The 16,702-nt window shown below is 42.4% G+C and overlaps 1 long non-coding RNA gene across 1 annotated transcript in view; it reads left to right on the top strand.

Annotated features, from left to right (window-relative positions):
- Positions 1 to 15,546, top strand: part of LOC135231231 (uncharacterized) — a 58,611-nt gene extending 43,065 nt beyond the window's left edge. The window contains exons 2-3 of the long non-coding RNA XR_010321890.1: positions 14,533 to 14,573; positions 15,135 to 15,546. This is a non-coding gene — a long non-coding RNA (uncharacterized LOC135231231). The remainder of the gene's footprint in view (positions 1 to 14,532; positions 14,574 to 15,134) is intronic.
- Positions 15,547 to 16,702: the final 1,156 nt, after the last annotated feature.

Here is a 16,702-nt window from a genome sequence, read left to right as displayed (position 1 = left end):
TTGGAATCGACTCGATGGCAATAAGTTTGTTTTTTTAATGAGTTTATTTATGTGGCAGTTACTGTTCGAGATTTATACATAGGTCATGTTGTTTTATCTTCCTATCAACCTTCTGGGATAGATTTTATTGTCTCCATTTTATAATTTTATAGATGAAGAAATTGAGGCTTAGAAGGGTTAAGAGCTTGCCCAGAATCCTGCAAAGTAAGTAGCAAAGCTAAGATTCAAACCAAGCCCAGTGTTCTTGGTGGAATCTCATTTTGTGTTCTTGGTGGAATCTCATTTTGGGTTTTTGGTATTTGCTGTTGGGGGCAAATTCTTCCCTTTCTCACTCACACTCACACTTTATAACTATACGTTAGTAACCCAGGTCCTTTAAGAAATGCATTTTTATGCTATCCAATTCTCATAATTAAATAGGGATCAAAGTTGTGCTGGGCACTGTAACTAACATCTTGTAATTCGTAAAAAGTTTTCATCTATGTTAGCCTCGTTAAATCCTCACATAATCTAACGCAATGGGAAAGACATTATTATCCCCATCTTACGGATGAGAAAACTGAGGCTCAGAGGAGCAAATGTCACATGATTAAGTGGAATACTTAGGTCTTAATGCTCTGAATTTGTCCTTTTCCTTCTTATTATCTTTTATTAATTGCATTCAGGTGACAAATGGCATCACGTGGCAACCATTGGTGTATACAACTCAGGGAAAAAAAAAATTGACCTCTGACTGTTTCTCTATTCGCATCCAATGCAGCTCTCTTGAGAAACATGGAGTACCCACAGTGTCCAGGCACTTGGGGCTCAAAGATGCCTAACTTGGTCTGTAGGGAGCAAGCGGTGCACAGAAGAATGGACATGGTGCAGCTAAAGGAAAAATCATGTGCTAGGTATCTTGCTAGAGAGTGCTCTGGCTAATGTGGAAGGGTTAGTCACCCTGCTTAGGGAGGGGTGGGGAGTGGTGCTAAAATAGGATGGGAAAGGCTTCTCAGAGAAGGTGACATTTGAATTGGCTATGGAGGTGGAACAGCATTTTCCAGGGAGAGAAGGGCAGAGACAACAATAACAGCAATGGTATTTACTTGTTAAGCTCTTGCTATGTGCCAGGCCCAGTGTTAACAACTTTACATATATTATTTATTTGCTTCTCCCAGTAACCCCATGGATAGTAATTAGTATTGTCCCCATTTTACAGATGAGGACTTGAAGGCTTACAGAGAATTTGAACCTGAGCAGTCTGATGCCAGCACATTATTTTGACCACTGCAGTGCGGGGCCAGGCATTTAAGCTAGAGGATGGAGCTTGCAAAAAACTTCAGACATCAGAAAATGCCCAGCACACTCAAGGTGCAGGGTCCTAAAAGAAAGAAGGGCATAGGCTTGAAAAGTGGGTGGGGCCAGTGTGTGATGGGCCTTGAACACAATGATTTCATTTGCCAGCAAGATTAGAAAGCCGTCATGTTAACTATGTTGGCATCTCCTGCCTGGAGGTAGATGAGAGGATAGAGCGGGTTAGAAACTGGCGAAATGGACACGAAAAGAGAGAGCGGAGGGAGAGAGCAGGCTGTCTCATCAGGGGGAGAGTAATTGGGAGTATGTAGCAAGGTGTATATAAGTTTTTATGTGAGAGACTCACTTGATTTGTAAACTTTCACTTAAAACACAATAAAAATTATATATATATAAAAAAGAAAGCAGTCATGTTATCAGATTTGATCAGATCTGTGTGTCATACAGGTAACTCTGGTGGTGGAATACAGCCACCAACACAAATGCCCAGGGGCTTATCTATGGAAAATAGCACCCATGGCAATTAGTTTTAAATTGCTGAATGATATCTCATAGCTGGTGATGGAAAGTGCGATGGCCAATAGAAAATGCTCATTATCGCCCCTTCTCAAGCAGCGCCCAGGGCACAGACCCCACCTGCCCTGCTTTGTTACATCTCTGTGTGACAGGGCGCTGGTCTAAAGAAGTGGGAAGGGGAGGATGTTCCCGTTGAGGGTGGCAGGACCCACACCTCCAGCCCCTCCTACCTGATTGCCACCGTGTAGGACAGAAATCCCTTTTGTTGCCAGTCCCTCTGAATTTTAAAGAAACTCTAGACAACCACATTTTTTTAAAATCTGAAATCTCCTGATTTTAAAATGTAGGAAGCGAATTCAAATTATTTTGTGAACACTCTCAGGGCCAAACAAATTATGCCTGTGAGCAGCTAGCTTTCCACCTCTGGCATAGTGGATGGATCAGAAGGAAGACAGCTCATAGGGGAGACACCAAGGTTCAGACGCCATTGTAATTGTCTGGACAGAACAAGACCTGAGGAAAGGCCATGGTAGTGGGGGTGAAGAGGAGGGGTCAGATTTGAAATATATTTTTAAATAGATTAGTTAGTACATGGTGACTTTGGACATGGAAGAGGAAGGCTTCTAGGTTCACCAGGCGGATGGTGGAGTCATTAGTTCATTTAATTCTGGGGAAATAATTTATTAAGTATCTGCAATTTCAAGATACTGTTTTAGAAGCTGGGCTATGGCAAGGAAAAAGACAGTGTCTGGCTGTGAAGGAGCTCAGAATTTAGTGAGGAGGTCTATGGAAGGTAAGCACAGAGAGATGCAGGGCCAAATGGGGGAAGCACGTCTCCCAGTCTTGGGGAGCAGGGTGTCAGCGAACTTTATTTGTATTATCTGTTTGCTTCTCCCAATAACCCCATGAGATAACAACTAGTATTATCCCCATTTTATAGATGAGGAAATGAAGGCTTAAGCTCTTGCTATGTGTCAGGCCCTGTGTTAACAACCCACGTGTATTATTTTTTTGCTTCTCCCAGTAACCCCATGGAAAGTAAGTAGTATTGTCCCATTGTACAGATGAGGACTTGAAGGCTCAGAGAGGAGCTGAACATAAGCAGTCTGATTCCAGCACATTATTTCCACCACTGCAGTACAGGGCCAGGCATTCAAGCTAGAGGTTGGAGCTTGAGCAAAACTTTGGAGATCAGAAAATGCTGATAAGGAATACAGCAGATGTACAGATTTGAAAGAGAAGATCATGAATCTGATTTGAATTTATTAAGCAGAGCCTTATCTTCAGCTCAGCTCAGCTATTTCTGTGATCGGATGAACTCCATGATGCTTAGTTTTTTTGAGCGGGCTTGTTTTTTTTTTTTTTTTTTGTTCACTCACAGGGCACATTCCTCTCTTGCAGTCCTGTCTTCCCCCTGTCCTGTTTTAAAATGGTCAGCATACTTGTGTACACCACTGAGGTTGTAGTGGACAGAGGCTGGTGTTACCGCCACTGTCCGCATCTTCCCCAGGTCACTGCCTGCTTGCTGTTCATCTTAGGTGTTGCAATATTTATAAAATGAGCACGGGTGTGGTTTTTTAAATTTCCTCATTGCCATTGTGGTGAATGAGCTTCTTTAAGGTATTATGGTAATTATTAATATTGTATAGCAGATTAAGTTACGGGGAAGCACTGTGTGCTATTAATTACCTCCTTCCGGGGAATGCCTCACATTCCTCTATCAAACCTAGGCAAGGTTTTGCTTCATTCATCCAACAAATATTTATTGGATGCCTGCCACGTGTCACACTCTTCTATGTGCTTTAGATGCATCAGTGAGTAAACAAAGACTCCTACCCTCATGAAGCTCTGCTTCTCTGCAGCTTAAGTGACATTTAGCCTTTGTTTCTGTGTGGTGCCTTTGGATGTGCACAGATGGGTAGTTCCCTCCCAGCTTGGAGAATGTCCCCTCCTGTCCCCTCTCAGGCGGGGTTGTGTTCTTCATCATCTCAGCCTCTCCCATTTTCCTAACACGGATCATCCCACAGCATGGTAGCCTTACCCTGGCAATCGGAGCTCCGCTGTTGCAAATAGAACCTGAAGTATTTTATCCAAATTATAAATATCATCATTACTGCCCTGGCTCTGACCATAACTTGTTTTAAAGCCCATAGATAGCAGACCTTTGGCATACCCTGAAGATAATTTATGTCCTCTTTTGAGAAGATAATTTAACTGTGTCCTTAAGCCAGACTATCCCCTTCATTGATCTGTTCATCAGATGTACGCCTTCTGCTATAAAGCCTTTACAATGATGAAATCCTTGTCCTCATCTGAGAGTCTTTGCTGGGGGGTAGTCTCCAGATATGCCTGAAGGGTGCCTGGTACCCAGGCTTGAGCTGGTTTACTGATGTGAATTTGTACAGCAGGACACCCATGCCAACCTCCCCGATCACCTGGCAATGCTGGCATGTGAAGTTAAGCTTGGGATGAGGAACCAGAGCCTTTGCAGGGGGTTCTTTGGGGCTGGATAAGTTCCCCTTTTGTCTTAGCTGTCTTGTGCTGCTGTAACAGAAATACTACCAGTGGGTGGCTTTAAAGAATAGAAATTTTCTCACTGTTCTAGGGTTAAGTTCAAATCAAGGTCTTGGCCGGCCATGTCGATTCCTTCCTTCTTGTTAGCCCTCGTGTTCCTTGCCTCCTTGGCAATCCTCACTTGGTATCTGTCCTCCTCCATGTTTGCGTGTATATCTCTATGTATAATCTGCTCTTTTTATAAGTCAAAAGTGATTAGATTTTAAAATCCACCCTACTCCGGCATGATCTAATGAATGTAAAAAAGAAAGCTCTCTTTCCAAACACAGGTTTACATCCGTGAGTATAGGCGTTAGGATTCCAACACATATTTTTGGGGGGACACAATTCAATCCATGTTGTTGTTGTGTGCTGTCGAGTCTATTCCGACTCATTGTAACCCTATAGGATGGAGTAGAACGATTCCATAGGGTTTCCTAGGCTGTATTCTTTATGGGAGCAGATCATCAGGTCTTTTCTCCTACAGAGCTGCTGGTGGGTTTGAATCCCTGACCTTTCAGTTAGCAGCCAAATGCTTACCAGTTGTGCCATCAGGACTCCTTCTTTAATCCATAACACCATTCAAAAAATACGATCACAGGACTCTTGTAGAGTGTAAACTGTTCCATGAGGGTCTTACTACTACCTACGTACTACCAGTTGCTGTTGCATTGATTCTGACTCACAGCAACCTCATTTGTGCCAAGTAGAACTACTTTACTGGGTTTTCAAGGCTGTGACCTTTGGGAAGTAGATCTTTCTGAGGTGTCTTTGGGTGACTTCAAACCATCAACCTTTCAGTCAGTAGCTGAGACCATTTAATTATTTATGCCACTCAGGGACTCCTAGAAAGTTCCAATATGGATAGCACCCAGCTGGAGTAATTCAAAACTACCCCACACACCTGGAAGTCCTCTTCCTTTTTGGGCCATTCTGGGTTTTCAGCAGATCCTTTATAGCTTTAACGGGATATGAAAAAGAAAGCAAAGTAGTAGAAAGGGAGAAGCTATAGCAAACGAAGAGTTAAAATAAAACAACTAAGAGACCTAGATGCTGCTCCTTAGTAGTTCTGTGGCCTTGGTCCATCAGTTAAGCCTCTCTGAGCTTGAATTTTACTCTCCCAATATGGTTAAAAAATGTAAAAAATATGAGGAATGTGTGTCTATCAGGTCCTATGTAAATGAAAATTGTTTTTTACTGTTATTATTCTTATTTTTAGCAGACTTCCCTCCTGAAGCCATGCTATTCTGAACCTGATTGCCCAGAGCTGCTCCAAGGGCTCTCCCTCAGAGATGAGGACAGTCCTACAGCCAACGCCCACTGTGCCACCCCCTGTTCCAACCCATCAATCAGCCAGCACAGGGCTTAGGAATCTGTGCAGCTGTCACCTTGCCACCAGCTAGCACAGACCTTGCATTTTATTACTTCTGAGCTAAGGCTGGAAATTCCTTGGCAGGGGCCCCGCCAACACATGCTTGTCTGTTTCACTGCACCCAGTTTGCTGATGGAACCACGAGGAGCTGTAAGCTTAGCAGGCACAAATCCCTAGCACAGCTCCTGGTGCCCCTCTGAGTTTTGTGTGGGCTCCAGTCTATGGAACTGAGGGGTCACATCCTGAGCTGTGGGGATTAAGACATAAAGTGAGGGTGAAATGATGCCATGAGCCTGGAATTTGGGGAAATGAGTATGGTCGTGCTAAGAACACTAATGGAAGAGTTCATGGGGATTTAGCCAGACCCAAAGGATCTATTAATTCTCAAATTCTTGATAATCACCCAGCCCTATTTATTTAGGATTAGGCAGTCCCATTTGGTTCCTTGTTCTCAGAGGAAAGATCAGAAGGACAACAATGTGAACTCTCAACCATTGTTCGTGAGATAAAAAGGGAAGGAAAGAGGCCACAGAGAGCTGGTTGATATCCATTTATACATGCTTTGCATACATTTTTAGAATTGAGGGTGTCCATAAGATGTTAATTCTGGAAGAGATCCTCAAGACTATCCCTTGGAAGAAACTAAGATCCATAAAAAAAACTTAAGTTTTCCAAGATTGCCTACCAGTGAGTGATAAAATCAGTGCTATGTGCCAGTCCAATGAATGATAGACAGAATAATAAAATGACAAACATGTCACCATAATTCAAGATTACACATATGTGCAGATATATAATTTATAAGGAGGTTAACTAAATAATTGTTCACGGTGGCAAAAAATTGGAAGCAACATAAATATCCATTAACCATTAATAGGGAATTGTTTAACTGCTTTATGGTGTATACACACAACGGAATACTATGTAGCTATTAAAATAATGATGTAGATCTACATTTACTGATGTGGGAAGCTGTGGGCTTAGATAGAGGGACACCTGTGACTTCCTTGTTGTGTGATGACAGCAGATGTCAATACAGCATGTGTATCATCTTGCGTAAAATTTTATATACGTGTATGTATACATATATATGAAAGAATGTTTATAATGATTATCTCAGAGGTGAGGTTTTGGATTGCTTTCACTTTCTTATTTACGTTTTCATACATTGTTGGATTTTTTTCAAAGATCATATATCATTTTTCATAATCATAAATCAAACAGTAAAAGGAATTCCCTTCTTTTTTTTGTCATGGATCTCCAGGTATAATTTCATAAGTTTGGAGAATGGTGGGAGGGAATTTTCCCATATCAGGTTGGTTCATACTTGTTGTTGTGTGCTGTTGAGTAGAGCCACCCCATAGGCTTTTCTAGGCTGTAACCTTTATAGGTACACCAGCAGGTCTTTTCTCCTACATACTGCTGGTGGATTCAAACTACTAACCTTTCAGTTAGCAGCTGAGCACTTGACCACTACACCACCAGGGCTCCTTGGTTCATACTTTGCTTCTTTGCAATAATAGGCAAGTACTGCCCAGCACACCATCTAAAAGAAGGGCATCATGTAGAGCAAGATGCCTGGGCTTTTTAAAAGGAAGTTGCTAGTACAAGGAGTGAATGAAGATGCCTCAGAACATCAAGGTAAAGTCTCCATTTAAGAGTAAAAATTACAAAGGATAGAATGGTTGGTATGATTCCCTGTGGATGTAACCCTCTTAAGAAAAATCACAAATGGGTAGCAGAGGAGATTTAGTTTTTTTTTTTTAGCTCCAATTAAGATGACTAGGTATAGTCACAGGCAGCAAGACCGGAATGAAATTGTAACTAGAAAGATGAACCTGAATTAATAGCATTGGCTAGCACTGTAATGTGACCAAAGACATAGGGTTTCACTTAAGGAAGGTGATCAGTATAAAAAAACCTTAGAGACTAGAAAAGGGAGCTTTGTGTGTTCATCAGTATTTATCCAGCCTTATCTAGGGAAAAATGACGGTGAGTGCTGTGGACATGGACTCTGAAGGTTCCAGGACATTGAATACCTCCCTACACACCACCTTACAAAGGGTGGAACTGTCATCCCTGCAGTTGGAATGGCAAAGGTCAACTCTGTGTGTGTGTGTGTCTTAAAGTTTGAAAGAGGTCTTGCTTAGTCCTGTGGTACTTAAAAATTTTTGAGCCATTACCCTAAAATTTAACCAGAAAGAATACCTCATTTTCCAATGAGACTGAGTAATTGAGTGTGTCTACTTAGTGTTTGTGCTGCTGAAAGTGTTCACTCTATTTCAGAAGTCTCTTCTAGTGTGTCCTGTGTCTTGTGCACTTTGCTGACCACGCAGTCCCAGTGGAGATATGTTTTAAGACACCTAGGCTGGGCTGCCCTGCTTTGTGCCCCCTTCCACAACAATTTTCCTTTGGCAGATTTAGACATGTGCTAACTGCTTTTCCAACAGATATGGCGCTGAGGTAGAGGGGTGCTCTGATCAGTATCAGAATTTGAAGGGGAAATCTTGATGAGTAGGTTTGTTAACTTTCTTTGTGGTTGCCTTGAAATTTACCCCTTGACTTTCTAAGTTTAAACTAGGGTTCTATTACTTGATAATGCCTTGACTTCTACTCCATTTGAAAGTTTTATAGCTACACCATTTATTTCCTCTTTTATTGTTCTGACGTTGTTGTCATTTACAGGTTGATCTCTCTGGTTCCCTATTGTAATTTTTTTTAGCTTTGTTTTATCCTTGAGAGTTCATTATTTAGGTTGGTTTCTGGCTGATGCTGTCTGATGTGCTAGATTCAGGTTGTTGTCTGATGTTGTTGGTTCTCTAACCGAAGGTCTCCCTTTAATAATTCTTGTAAGTTTGGTTTGGTTTTTACATATTCCTTTAATTTTTGTTTATCTGGAAATATCCTAATTTCACCCATATTTGAGGGAGAGTTTTGTAGGATATATTATTCTTGGTTGGCAGTTTTTTTTCTTTCAAGATTTTATATACGTCATCCCATTGCTTTCTTGCCTGTATGGTTTCTGCTGAGTAATCAGAGTTTAGTCTTATTGTTTTCCCTTTGTATGAGACTTTTCATTTTTCTCAAGCTGCTCTCAAGATTCTTTCTTTATCTTTGGTTTTAGTGAGTGTGATTATAATATGTCTTGGTGTTTTTCTTTTGGGGTCTATATTATATGAGGTTCCTTGAGCTTCTTGGATAGTAGGCTTTTTGTCTTTCATGATATTAGGGAAGCTTTCTGTCAGCAAATCTTCAATGATCCTCTCTGTGTTTTCCTTTTTCTCCCCCTGTTCTGGAAGTCCTATCACATGCAAGTTTTTGCTTTTGATTTTATCCCTCATCATTCTCAGTGTTTCTTCATTTTTCCTCATTCTTTTCTCTGATTTTTCCTCAAAGTGGTATCCAAGGATTTGTCTTTAATTTTGCTGATCTTGTCTTCTATTGTTTCAAATTTGCTCCTAAAACCTTGTATTGCACTGTCCATTTCTGAAATCTTGTTATCTTTTGGATTTCTAACTACTGTTTTTGTATGATTGCTGATGATTTTGACATTTTGTTCTTGTATTATTTCCCTGAATTTTTCCATTGTTTTGTCTGTGTTTTCCATGATTTTGTCTATTTTTTCCTTATTTTTGTCTGCATTTTCCTTCATCTGTTGGAGAACCCTGAATATTAGAGTTTTGACTTTCCTATCAGGGAGTTCCAGTGCTTTTTCTTCTAGCAGAAGGTCATCTGGTGTTTTATTTTTGTCACTTTCTGGAGCCATTCTCTCCTGTTTTTTTTAATATGGTTTGATATTGTCTCCTGTCTTCAGGACATTCAGGAATTATTTTCTTCATTTATTGATTGTAGACTTAATTGTTTTGTCCTACTTTTTTGTTTTATTTGGTTACATCTGGGCAGGTGGGCTGGGTGTATTTTGCTGCTTGCTTGTCTGTGGGCATGATACTTCTCACCACCTTGTCCGGGAGGGCAGGGCCGGTCTCTCAGCTATGGTGCAGTGGGGGTGGAGGGGAGGGGATGGGTAGTTTGGAGCATAAACTGGGGGCAATGGGGCAGGGCTGGGGGGACAGTGCAGGGTGGGGCCCGGGGGAACATGTCAGTACTGCTTGGGGACATGGCACTTGGAGCACAGTGCACATAGGCAGGAGGGACAGGAGAGGATGTGATGGGTAGAGCTAAGTGGGTGGGTGAAAGAAGAGAGGGAAACAAAAGCAAGAAAGCAAAAAGTGAAGTTAAAAAAATAAAAAGAAAAAAGTAAATAAAATGGCGGTGCAGCAGGATCTGGCAGGTGGGGGCGGGGCAGATCCAGTGAAATTGTGTGCTGGTGGCTCTCTAGCTGAGAGGTGCAGCTCAGCCTGTCCGGAAGTGGTGTGAGTGGTTCATGGGGCTAAGTGGATGGGAGAAGGGAAAGAGAGAGAAGAAACCAGTACACAAACAAATAAAACATATAAATAAATTAAAAAAATAAACACAAGAGCAGCAAAAGAAAAAAAAAATGGTGGTAGGGGAGCTGACCATTGGGGGCAGGGTGGAATTGGGATGGTGGCGAGCTGATGTCTCTCTTGCCAGGTGGCAGACCACAGCCTTTCTGGGAGGGGCAGAGGCAGTGCAGGGCCTAGGTGGGAGGGAGAAGGAAAAGGAGAAGGGGAAAGATAAAGAAAAATAAAAAAATATGGCATTGAGGGAGCTGGCCTACGGGGGCAGTGCAACCCCGGGAGACTGTGTGCCAGAGGCTCTCCAGCCAAGCAATACAGCACAGCCCACCAAGAAGTTGGGGGTGGCATACCGGCCTGGGTGGATGGGAGAAAGGAAAGTAAGGAACAGAGAAAGAAGAAACAATAACAAAAAACAAACAAATGAACAATAAATAAATAAATAAAATGGCACTGAAGGAGCTGGTTGGTGACAGTAGGGCAGAGCAGACCCAGGGAGGCTGTGTGCAGTGATTTTCCAACCTAGCTGTGCAGCAATGCCCCTCCAGAAGGGGTGGGCTGGTGCACAGGAGTGGGTGGGCAGGAGAAAGTAAAAGAGGGAGAGAGGAAAAAAACAGAAAAAAAGAAGAAAACAAACAAGAAAAAGACAAACAAACCAAAAAATCACAGCCCATCAAGAAGGGATGGGAATGGCACAGAAGGCTATCTGGGTGGGAGAAAGAAAGGAAGGGAGGGAGAGAGAGAAACAACAACAACAAAAACCCAAAAAACAGTATCAAAAAACAAAAAACAAAGCAAACAAACCAAAAAATCACAGCCCGTCGAGAAGGGGAGGGGATGGCACATGGGGCAAGCTGGGCGGGAGAACAGAAAGGAAGAAAGAGAGAGAGAAGCAACAAAAAAAGCCAAAAAAGCAATATCAGAAACCAACCAAACAAAAAAGCTCAACCAAACAAGAAAATGGCCCTGAGGGGGCTGGCCAGTGGGGGCAGGGTGCACCCTGGCAGCAATGAGCTAGTGTCTCTTCGGTGAAGCAACTGGGGCCCACTGGAAAGCGGCAGAGGATGAATGGAGGGAAGAAGGATGGGGGTGGGAAAGCACGTATCCCTGGTTACTGGGTGCTCTGTCTCCTGTTGGGAGCTCCATGAAGTTGCCTTCTTGTACTCCCTGTCTGCGTTCTTTGGTGGCTGTATTCCAGGATGGCGAATCCAGTCACATTAGCTGGTAGGAGACATCCCCTCTGTAGCTCTCCTTGTTCTCTGTTCTGTCAGGTTCTTATTCCATTTGTTGCTTGACTGGTTCTTTATCCCTTCATTTGGTACTTAGGGTTCAAGGATTGATGTTTGTATCTGTTTTACTTAGTTTTTTGGATCTTTGCTGCAGAGTGATGGCATGGTGCTTCTGTCTATAGCACCATGTTGGCTCTGCCTCTGAAGAAAAAATCTTTTTTTTTTTTAAATTGTACTTTAGATGAAGGTTTACAGAGCAAACTAGTTTCTCATTAAACAATTAATACATATATTGTTTTGTGACCTTGGTTACCAGCCCCATGACATGTCAACGCTCTCCCTTTCTGAACGTTGGGTTCCCCATTAGCAGCTTTCCTGCCCCTTTCTGCCTTCTTGTCCTTGCCCCTGGGCTGGTGTGCCCATTTAGTCTTGTTCTGTTTTATGAGCCTGTCTAATTTTTGGCTGAAGGGTGAACCTCAGAAGTTACTTCAGTACTGAGATAAAAGGGTGTGTCTGGAGGTCATATTCTCTGGGTTTTTCCAGTCTCTGTCAGACCAGTAAGTCTGGTCTTTTGTGTGTGTGTGTGAGTTAGAATTTTGTTCTGCATTTTTCTCCAACTCTGTCCAGGATCCTCTATTGTGATCCCTGTCAGAGCAGTTGGTGGTGTTAGCTGGGCATCATCTAGTTGTGCTGGACTCAGTCTGGTGGAGGCTGTGGTCGTTGTGGTCCATTAGTCCTTTGGACTAATCTTTCTCTTGTGTCTTTCATTTTATTCATTTGCTGAAGGGAAAATCTTGGAGGAAGACACAAGATTCTTTTAACTGGGTGTTAGAAACCTCATCAATTAATTGTAATAGATTTTATTAAGCCACTGCTAGGTACCCAGGATCGAGTAACTGGACCTGTTGCCCAGTGTTTGCGAAGGGAGAGAATATTTACTTACTCGTTTAATTACTTATGTATATTCAGCTCTTCACCTGAAACGATCCATTAAGCAGTGAGAATAATGTGCTCAGTAACAAGAGAAGCAAAGTGAAGAAGCCACTGATTCAATATAACTTTAATATCTACCTTCTAGGTTACAGTTCACATGAGTTGGAGAAAGACAGGATCTTTTCAGTTTTTTTTTTTTTTTTTGACCACAACTGCTTCTTATTTCTTTGCTTGTTATTCTTCTCTGGCTTTGAAGTTGTATCCAGGGTCGACATGGCTCAAAATATCTATTCTTTCTGCCATTTTGACTATCCATTTCATCCTGACGAAATTGATTACAGCAATTAGTATCAATCTGGTAACCGTGTAAGGTGAAGTGGTTGGCTTATTCCCTTGCTGAGTTTAGACATCATTGCCAACACTGTTATATCTCTTCTATAACTACTTCACACCCTTACTGAGATTTTTTTCTCAGTTCCGCTACAAGTATCAGGGCAATGCCCATATTCTTGGAACACTCTTGAAGGTTCATCAGTTTTATCTTTCAAAGCAGTTTCAGGACTCGCTGGTTAGGAGGCAAGAATGGGGGAAACCAAGGAGTCTCTGGTTGGCACAAATGGTTAAGTGCTTGGCTACTAACTGAAAGGAAGGGTGTTTGAATCCGCTCAGAGACACCTTGGAAGAAAGGTCTGATGATTTACTTCCGAAAAACTCAGCCATCGAAAACCTTATGGAGTGCATTTCTACTCTGAAACACATGGGTTTGCCATGAGTCAGAATTGTCTTGATGGCACTGGAAAGGAGAGTTTAGAGACTTGTCATTTCATAAAACTGTATAAATTACATTTAATTGAGAGAAATTTAAGAAAGTAAACAATAAATTCAGGGAGAAAAAAGCCTGAGGAACAAATAAAGAAATAATAGAAAAAAAGCAATAATGAAAGGAAGAAATGATGGAAACAAAAGGAAGGAAAGAAGGAGAAATATGAAATCTCTGGTAAATTCTCACATTTCAAAGAGGCGTGGCAAGGGAAAAGTATTCATTTGACTTTGGAAGATGCTCTGTAATTTTTTTATTTTCAACCTGTTTACCTTTCAAGGAGTGTTTGCTAATATTAACACTGAAATTTCCTGAGCATAAAATAGCTTTGAGGAACATGTTGCATAGTCTGGGATTCTTTTTTTTTTTTTTTTGAACAAAAACAAGCTCGAGCTATTATGACAGTTCTTTTCCATGGGTCTTAGGGGGCCAGATCTACCTTAGGAGACTTCTGTTTGTATCTGTCAGTCATTAAAAGCCCTCGATTCATACCTTCATTAAAAGTGTCTTTGCTGGTTCTAACTTGAAAATCTGTACCAAATGGTATCATGCCAGAAGTTGATTCTCGTTGCTTCAGAAGGAGGGGGAAGCATTCCTCTGCCTGAGAGAATAACACTGGGACACTGGGCAAGAAGGAACATTCCTTCCCAAGAAAAATGGCTTCACGGAGGTCAAAAGACACTTTGCTTGTGTGGAAGACAAATGTGTTTAAACTACCTTCCAAATGGGGGAAATGGAAGCATAGAGCAGAAAGGCAAATTGCTCCAAATTGTTTGGAAAGACTGTATAGACGCCAGAGAGAGCCGCATTCCACAACCCTATGTGGTTTTAGACCCCTGAACCCTTTCCTGTCCACAGTCTTAAAATTATACTACTCATTGCCACGGAAAGAATTGGCCTTAACATTTTAATTACATCCAGAGGCACAGTGAGCAGGAAGTCCAGCCAGACCAGATCCAATTTCTTTCCCAGACTTGATAACTTTGTTTTCTAAAATGAGCCCAGGGACATTTCAAGGGTTAATTACGAGCCTTTAGAAATCCTGGGCTGGCATTTATCTTTTAAAAATATTTACACAACTCAGCTTTATACTGCACCACTGAGTGCGTGAATATGTGTGTGTGTTTTAAAAGCTTGAAGCATTTAAATTTCTCTCTCTAAACCCAAAGCATCTCTGAAAGGACGTAGGAGGGTGGGGCTGAGGTTTACTAGGCCCATTTGGCAGGCAAGACTTCTACCCACTTTGAGGCTGAAACACAGAGCCGGCTGATCCCTTGCTTGTCACTACTTCCAGGCAGTAAAAGGAGGAGAGACCGGACTCCTGTTTTCTGGATCCCGTTTTCAGAGTTGTTTTCTCAATCTATTGTCTCTCTCCTTCAGGTTCAGCTTGGAAGTCCAGAAGGGCCTAGTGACTCCTTTACGTAAGTCCTTTAAGACAAGCTTTGGCATTTTCCTTCGTTAACACAGAGAGAGGGGTGAGAGGGACAGCATCTCCCCTCCAAGATTCCTGGCTCTAGATGTTTCTTTAAAAAAAGTGCGTCCAGACCACATTCTCCTCAGCATCCTGGGATTCTACTGCTGGAAGGCCCTCTTCTCCTTTACGTGCTACAGGGAAGGGCGAGTTTAAAACTGGCAGAAGGCCTTGGAGGTGAAAGGCAAACCCACGAGTGGAGAAGCCAGGGAGAGTGGCAGATTCCAGAGCAGAGAATGGGCTGGCCATGCCACCCTTGCTGGCTGCCTGAGAGATCCCTGGGCCCCACCATCAGCCATCCTCCCTCCCTGAGGGCTAGGCTGCTGTGAGATCAGAGTAACCCCACTGCTGGGAGTGGCTCCTCTCAAACAGGCATTTTCATTATCAAATGAGTGAATGGAGGGGAGGGGGAGTGGGGAGTGTGTGCGAGGAAAGATATGAGAAACCAATGCAATCTTTTGTCACATCATCAGTTTGTAATGAAAAAAACTAGACGTTCTTATCCTTACAGGGGCAGAATCCAGTTTTCAGAGACTTGTGAAGTTGCGGCATCCAATCACTGTGCGTGTCTGTGTTTTCCTCATCGTTCGCTTCAGAAAATATTCTCTCCCTTCCATTTAAAAATATTTAGTCCTAAAAACAAAAGTAATGTAGGTTCATTGTGGAAGATTTAGAAAACATAGGAATGCACCCAGAAGAAACTAAAACTCACCAATTATCTTACCACCGAGAGATCATGCCATTAATTTGGTGGAGAATAGCTGCCAGTCCGTTCTGTATTCCTTTACGGAATGTAAATTCCAAGAGGACAGGGACCTTGTTCACGTCTTGGCTAATGCTTTGCACAGTAGATGTGCAGGAGGTATTCGTTGGCTGAACGAATAATAGCTATGTGTGCATAATTTGAATTGAATTAGGTTGTCGTGAAGGTGCAAAAGGTTAAAGTGCTCGGCTGCTAACTGAAAGGTATGCAGGTTGAGTCCATCCAGAGGCATCTAGGAAGAAAGGATTGGCAACCTGTTTCCGAAAAATCAGCCACTGAAAAGCCTGTGGAGCACAGGCCTACTCTGACCCACATGAGTTCGCCATGAGTCAGAATGGACTTGACGGTAACTAGTTAGCTGGATGCGGTAGAGGATAAGAGAGATAGAACCGGGCTTGAATTTTGCAAACTTGCCTAAGCTGCTACCACCAATTTACTGTGTCTCCTTGGTTAAGTCACTCCACTTCTATGAAGCTGAGTTTCTTCTGTAAAATACTCATTATATACCAAAAAACCAAACTTGTTGCTGTCAAGTTGATTCCGACTCATGGTGACTCCATGTGTTACTGAGTAGAACTGCCCTTGTGTATTTTCTTGGCTGTAATCTTACGGAAGTAGATACACAAAGATTTTTTTCCATGGTGCCCCTGGATGGGTTCAAACTCCAACCTTCAGGACAGTAGTCGAGAGCAAACCATTTGTGCCACCCAGGGACCTTTATGCTCATTATAACTGACATTTATTGAGTGTTTATTACGTGCCAAGCATTGTTATCAGCTCTTTAAGTGTATTTCTCACCACAACCCTATGAGATAGGTACTTCCTACCCCATTTTATACATGAGAAAACTGAGGCATAGAGAGGGTAAGCGATTTGCCCAAAGTCACACAGCTAATAAGTGGACAGCAGGGCTTGAACTAAGGTGGCCTCAGAACTGGGGCTCTTAACCTATCCAGTGGAATGCCTGGGCTGTGGGATTAGATGGTTAGACACCTCCCAGCTCTAGTTTTGAAAGAGAAAGGAGTGGTGTAAGGACATGGTTGTAGTGATTACGCTACTGGACCTACTACAAGAAACTTTATTGTGGAGCAAGGTTCAGATGATTATTATATGCAGATCAGAGAGCAAAGTTCTTAACTGGAGGACTTCCTCCCATCTTGTACAGAGTCCACATGACATTAACCCAGCATAATTAAAGACCAGGGATAGTCTGCCATTCAGTCAGTGCCCCATCATTCAGAGGCAGGGTTACAAGGGCTCTTGGTGTGTTCCCTTCTGCTTCCAGGGCTTTACAGCCACCCACAGGACAGTACACG

Source organism: Loxodonta africana, chromosome 4 (genome assembly GCF_030014295.1).
Source record: "Loxodonta africana isolate mLoxAfr1 chromosome 4, mLoxAfr1.hap2, whole genome shotgun sequence".
In the NCBI taxonomy this organism is placed as follows: Eukaryota; Metazoa; Chordata; class Mammalia; order Proboscidea; family Elephantidae; genus Loxodonta; species Loxodonta africana.
Note: the sequence above shows the minus strand (reverse complement) of the source record. Positions and strands in the feature narration are given on the sequence as shown.